This window comes from Eschrichtius robustus, chromosome 1, assembly GCF_028021215.1.
Source record: "Eschrichtius robustus isolate mEscRob2 chromosome 1, mEscRob2.pri, whole genome shotgun sequence".
Lineage (NCBI taxonomy): Eukaryota > Metazoa > Chordata > Mammalia > Artiodactyla > Eschrichtiidae > Eschrichtius > Eschrichtius robustus.
Genome location: NC_090824.1, coordinates 199,014,105 through 199,020,286, shown reverse-complemented (window position 1 = coordinate 199,020,286; position 6,182 = coordinate 199,014,105). Strand labels below are relative to the sequence as shown.

General features: G+C 51.0%; 1 long non-coding RNA gene across 1 annotated transcript; it reads left to right on the top strand.

Annotated features, from left to right (window-relative positions):
- Window positions 1–56: 56 nt before the first annotated feature.
- LOC137776363 (uncharacterized) lies at window positions 57–5,657 on the top strand. The gene is made up of 3 exons (XR_011076206.1): window positions 57–2,373; window positions 2,719–2,805; window positions 4,768–5,657. It is a non-coding gene; the product is annotated as an uncharacterized lncRNA (long non-coding RNA).
- Window positions 5,658–6,182: the final 525 nt, after the last annotated feature.

The following is a 6,182-nucleotide window of genomic DNA, read 5'->3' as shown; positions in this document are numbered from 1 at the left end:
GCAGGGGTGGGGCGCGCCGGGAGCGGGACCGGCCTCGCCCCGCCTCCCGGGGGCCCCCGCCCGCTGCGCGGCCCCGGCCCACCGCCTGGGAAACCCCGCCCGAGTTCCCTCCGACCTGGGGACGCGGCAGCCGCGGGGTAGAGGGCGCCCCGACGCGGAGCTGGGGAGGGCGACCCTGCCTCCGCCCCCGGCCGCCGAGGGAAGAGCGTATTTCCTAAGGTGCCGGCGCCCTGGGCGCTGCTGCGGGGTCCCGGCCCTTTCCCGCGCCCCCCATGCCGGAGGATGTGTCTGTGTGCTGGGGGGTCGGGCGGGGGGGGGGGAAACCGAGGCGCCGCGTGCCGCCCCCGCCGCGCTGCAGGAGGCGCACGGAGCTTCCCGGAACCGCGGCCAGGTTTCGGTGCAGGTCACACACGCAGGGCGGTGATGCGTGGCCCCCAGCACCGACCCAGTTTAAGGGCTTGGGAGAGGCTGCCGTGGGAGGTGACGGGGCGCTGGACGAGGGCCGGGGTCCCCGCCAGCAAAACCTGGTTTCGCTCTTTGCAGCCTTTATCGGAACTGGTTATTGGTGGCACCGCCCGGTTACAAAGTGTATGTGCCCCGTCTCCTCCTAACCCCCAGCTTCGGGTCTGGGATCCTCTGTCCCGCTGGGGAGGAAGGTCCAAGGGCGTCTAGAGTGATCTTCCTTCTCGAGTGGAAAGCGTTTTCTCGCGGCAAAGCCGGAAGGAAGTTCTAGGGAAACAGCGCTTCTCTCCACGAAATCCTCCCTGCCGGACACTCTCGATGCCCACTGCGTGGCGGCACACGCTGCCCCCAGCCCCGCGCCCCTGCCAGGGCTTCCCGAGTATCAGGACACTTTGCAAGGCAGCCCCGAGAGAGAGAGAGACGCTGTAAGGCCCCCACCCTCTCCATCTCGGCGACCCGCACGTTGGACGTGCCAGGTGGAGCCCAGATTCCAACAGCCTCGCTGAGTCCGCGTCCGGCCCTTTCCTGTCCCCAAGCTCGTCTCGGGCCCACGCACCCTCACACGCACACAAGTGCAAGACTGCCGCGGACCCGCTCGAAGACTCTCCACGTTTCTCCTACGGAAAGTGAATTGTTATTCCCACCCAAGGAAGTCATCTGAGAATTGCCGGCGGACAGAGGCTAGCTGAGATGAGAAGCAAGGCCCTCGCTGTAGGACCTTAACGCCCATCATTTCTTTGTGCTTCTGGGCCCGCGGCGTTGGTGACAACAAGGGGAGACGCCCGAGACTTCAGTAAAAGCGAGCCCAACTAGCAAATTAAACGGTGACGACTGATTTGGGACACTGAGCCATCCCCCAAATTATTTTAAATACTAGAGTGCAGCGGCATGAATGACGCGGGGCGAGTACCATTTCCAAGTGGTCTCAGGGCTGGACCACCCCCCGACCCTGGTCCAGGGGACTGAGCTGCTTCTGCTCTTGCAGGAGGGCGCGCTGCCTGGACCGAGCCTGCCGCCCTGACTCGGTGGTAGATGCAGCCCGCGCCCAGGCTGGGAGAAGCCCGGCTGGCCTGGCCGCGGACTCCGTGGAATTTGGCCGGGACTCAAAAGCAGATTATCCCAGTCTCGGCTGAAACTGTAGCATCAGCTCCCTTCGCCTTTTCTCTGGGAACCAGATTGGCCGGGTTGTCGCCTCTAATCATAACGTGAGAGACGTCTCTCCTCTATCTGTTGTCTCTGACCAACGAAGGATGATCTTTATAAACAATTTTAAAAATAGAAACATGGAACCACCCCCTTGATGAGCTCATGAAAACCACACCTAATCTTCTGGGAACTATTAGCCTTACTTCCTACATAGAGGTCTTCCAAATATAGCTGCATTTTAGGGAGCTGGTGAAATGGCTGCCCCAGCGGGGTCCTCTCTGGCTGCTCATTGCTTATGCAGTAGCAGATTGCGTCTGGTGGGGTGAATTAAGAGATTCTACTCAAATACATTTTTAAAGTCTAGCAAAGATTGGATCTGGTGACCCGGATTACCGGAGAGAGACGACAATTGAAGAGAAAGAAAAAGTTTGCAGACTACTTGCATTTTTCTCCGTCAAGACTTGGTTACACAGGCTTGCAAAAGCAATCCTGCTCAGCGTGCTAGAAAAGTGGGGTTTAAACTTGCCAAGGAGAAACCATCGGAGCGGGAGTGTGCACGGCCAGAGGTGGCTGATTAGAGAACATTACAAAACAGCTCTGGAAGCTCTTTGCACCCAACAAAACGCACTTGAAAATTGAGTTGCAAGGTTGCAGTGTACTTGAAGAGGCTTTCTCCACTGGCAGCTTGGGACAATAATAGGTTTGTCATCTGTAGTTTGGAAATCAGAGCTCATTTACTCAACAGAACCAAGACGATTAACAGTGGTAGGTGACCCAGTCAGTGCATCGACCTATGTAAGCCTAATGGGCTCTAGACTAATAAATAGAATACAGGACACTGCTTTCCAGTCTTCTTCATATTCATAAAATATAATATTTTTAGAGAATACTGGGATAAACTGGGAAAAAGTAGGGGATACCTATATGTGGCTTGGTGAAAAATGTATTTCATTTTCTTAAATTATAATAACAGTAAAATACAAAAGGGTTTGAGGAAGATCATTAAATACTGAATTTCAGTAAAGCTTTAAATAAGATGTTTTTAAAGTTAAGAGGAACTTGAGCCTGATTTCATGAGAATAACTTGCTTCTGTCTGGCTTTTGTTGCAGCTCTACATATTTACCCATTAAGAGGTTTAAACAATGACCTCTTTAAACTTCTGACAATAACCTTCAGATGAGAAACTGTACAGACACGTGAGTAATCAATTTAAAACCATTATTACAATCTTTAAATTTTTTGAACAGTTGAAATTGTATTTTAGAAGTCCAGTAGGTCTTATTTTTTTCATTGACGTAGGTAAGTTTCTTATGATAATGTGAGTGGATTTCAGTGATAATTGAACTTTTTCATATTAAGTCTTTCTAAGTTACAAAGCTGTAATTTGCAAAACTTGCAAGCACTGTCAGAGAATTTAGCTTGGATGCCACTAAAAAGACGCAGCAGATGGAAGGATGAAGCATCGGGGGAGGAGATTCAGGACCGCCAGACCCACCGCCAAGGCTGATGCTTCTTGGGCTTTGGCCCTGCTCCTCTGGTACCTGAAACCCAAACTGCTTCCTCCAGCCCGGCCCGGGCCCCCTGCAGCTGCTGGCGATGGACCTGCCGGCCTCGCTCAGCATCTTGAGGTGGATTAGGATTCCATCAGACCTGTGGGGACCACCACGTGTGAATCATTACATTCTTCTCTGCCCTCCCCTCCGCCCTGGCCGCCCTACGGCATCCCAGAGAAGATTGCAGAGGCACCTGAATGCCTTAAGGAATACGGGGGTATCTATATTCCTGCCACATCAGCATGCAAGGCTTTCCCCTGCGGACCACCCAGAGGGCAGACAAGGATGAAAGGGACAGTCTTCTCTGTCCTCATCCCTCCTTTGCCTCTCCTCACCTTCTGTACTCACAACTTTTGCCATCACTGTGCAAAGTGGGAACAGCAAGGGAGGAGGGCAATGGGGCCCGGGGCAGAGATGGAGTCCTCCCGTGGGGGAGATGGGGTGAGAAATCCCTTGCTTCCAGATGCTCTCAGCTGTGGCCGTTGTTTATCTCTGAAGGCCGTGTCTAAACTGGACCTAGGTGTGAATCAGAGACCTTCTGTTCTCATGTGCAGAAAGCTAAAACTCGGGTCTCTCAAAGTACCTACATCACGCCGTTCTGTATGAAATGTATTATGGTTTTTTGTTCATTGCTTTGTGCTGTGACTTCCCCAAATGTGAGGTCCATGAACCACACTTTGAAAACAGAAACTACTGCCCTGTGCTTCTCTCTTCCACCTCCCAAATGGAAACTCCTGGTACAGCATTTCTTAATCTCGGGCTTCCGAGATTACCACATGGGTTGGGATGCCCCCAGGAACTGTTCAAGGCTCTCTCCTCCGGCCAATGCAATAGCTTTCATTTTTCCCGTTTTTAGAGGGGGGACAAGGGCTCAGCAGTGAGGCTCCCCCAAACTGCATGGGCCCAAATGTTGGAGCAGTCCCTGACTGATTTGTGGAAATTATCTCCTAAGCATCTCCCACGACTCCTTATTAGCCAGAGTCCCCTCATCCCAGGACCACACATCACCTGCAAACACGATGTGAGGGACTGCCGGCAACTTATTGCTTGGGCGAGGCAAGGAATTGTTTTAAAAAATTAAGCACAGGCTGATCTGCACGTGTAAATGTAGAGGTAGAAAAAAAAAAAAAAAATCACCAGAAGAGCGTCCTCTCCAAAATCAATCATTACTAACCTCCTTTGAAATGGTGTTCTTCACACACTACATGTTAGGAAATTAGCCGAATTAGTATTTCAACAGCCTTTAAAAAAAGGTGTTGCATGCTTATTCTCGCGTGATTAGTTTAAACCCAGTTAGTTAAACATATTTTGGGGTTTGCCGTTGCAGTTACAGCACTAAAAACAATTGCCAACAGATTCTTCTCAGTGTGTATTGGGGAGACTTCTCCCCTTTCTTAATCAAAGCCCGGGATTAATGTTCATGAGAACATCTAAGTATCAAGATGCTTTGATGGATGGATTTCATAATAATGAAGCAGCCTGATACATTCCGACCATATTGAAAATAATGGTAATAGCTGTCGTGTTTTAAGCACTAACTACGTCCCAGGCACTCGGCTCATTGCTATCCTGAGACGGGCAATAGTCTCTCTTTTTTGCCAGTAGGATTTACAGGACTTTGAAGAGGCTAACTAATGTGTCCAAGGAAACCAGACGCTAATCCATGTCTGATCCCAAAGTCCAAAGAAGCAACGTCTTGCATCTACCAGCACGGGGTTAGATGGGCGCACAAGCGCCTGGGTGCGTGGCTGGGTCTGCTGGTGCCGCTCGGAGGAGAACAGGACTGAACATCAGCCAGTTGTGAAAGGCCTCCCACTGCTTTCCCATCCTGGCCTCTCCTTTGCAGGAGGTTGGTTTTCCTTTTCAGGCTCTAGCCTCTGGCTCCCTTCTGCCAGATGTGAATAAATTTCAGACATACCTCTACTGGGTCTTTAGCTGGATAATCTTTTATCTCTAACCATGGGAGGAGAGGTTCTGAAAGCATTTCAGCTGTGTCCCAGGGGGTAGAGATGTGGAAGAGGGCTGAGCCCAGGAAACCTCAGAAATGGAACGCTAGTTTTGCTTATGCTTAAGGGAAACCAGCTTTAATGCCTCTTGGGGTCTGTGGGAGCCCAGAGAGACTTCCTGCCCCCTCTCAGCCTGGTTCTGGGTGGGATGATGGGTGTGTAGAGGCACTGCTGGGGCTTAAGAGCATCCTGAGATGTTCTCATGGATGCTGAGGGCGGATGGACAGGCAGTTTTTCCCACTCACCCACCCAGCTCTGGCACAGAGCACAGCCCCCCAAGGCCAAGGCTCTCCCCAAAACAAGGGTCCTCACCCAAAGCCCTGCAGACATGCTGGATGGAGCCTATTTCTATCAGCTCACAGAGCCGGTGATAAACTCTTCAGCATCTGTGACAGCTGGTTGTTAAATACAGTCATGACTAAAAATAAAATTATATAAAATTACAAGTAAATGAAATATATATTAAAGACAATGTAATAAATATGAAAAACTTACCACTTCCCGATTATTTTGTTGCCTTTTATTGCTTTCCGGGCTCTCACTCATGTCTATTACATCCACATGGTGGAAATACTACACCGTGATGGGTTCCTGTGTGTCTCTTTCCAACTCTGCACTTGGTGGCCTCGAGTTAGCAGCTTAAAATAGGCCATCGTGGGAGTCTTTACACCACAGGAACCAGCAAATGCTACAAGCCGGGGCAGGGCTTTCACGAAGCTGGTTGTTAAATATTTAGCAGCACAGAGCTGCGTCCAGGTACTTGTGACACCCTTTTTAGGTCCTTCTGACACACTTTAGGTTATTCGTTTTGGTACTCTACCCTCCCTTTTCTAACACTCAATAATACATCAGAATCGCTTTTATGTCTACCCAAGTAGCAAACCCTCCAACAATGAAGGGTGATCGTGGGCCCCGATCTCTCTGTCATTCCTGGAGCTTCACCTCTGCTCTAACAGTAAAGCCATGGGAAGGGGAGAAGGGCATCGAGGGTCCGTCCCGAGAGCGAGGCTGCAG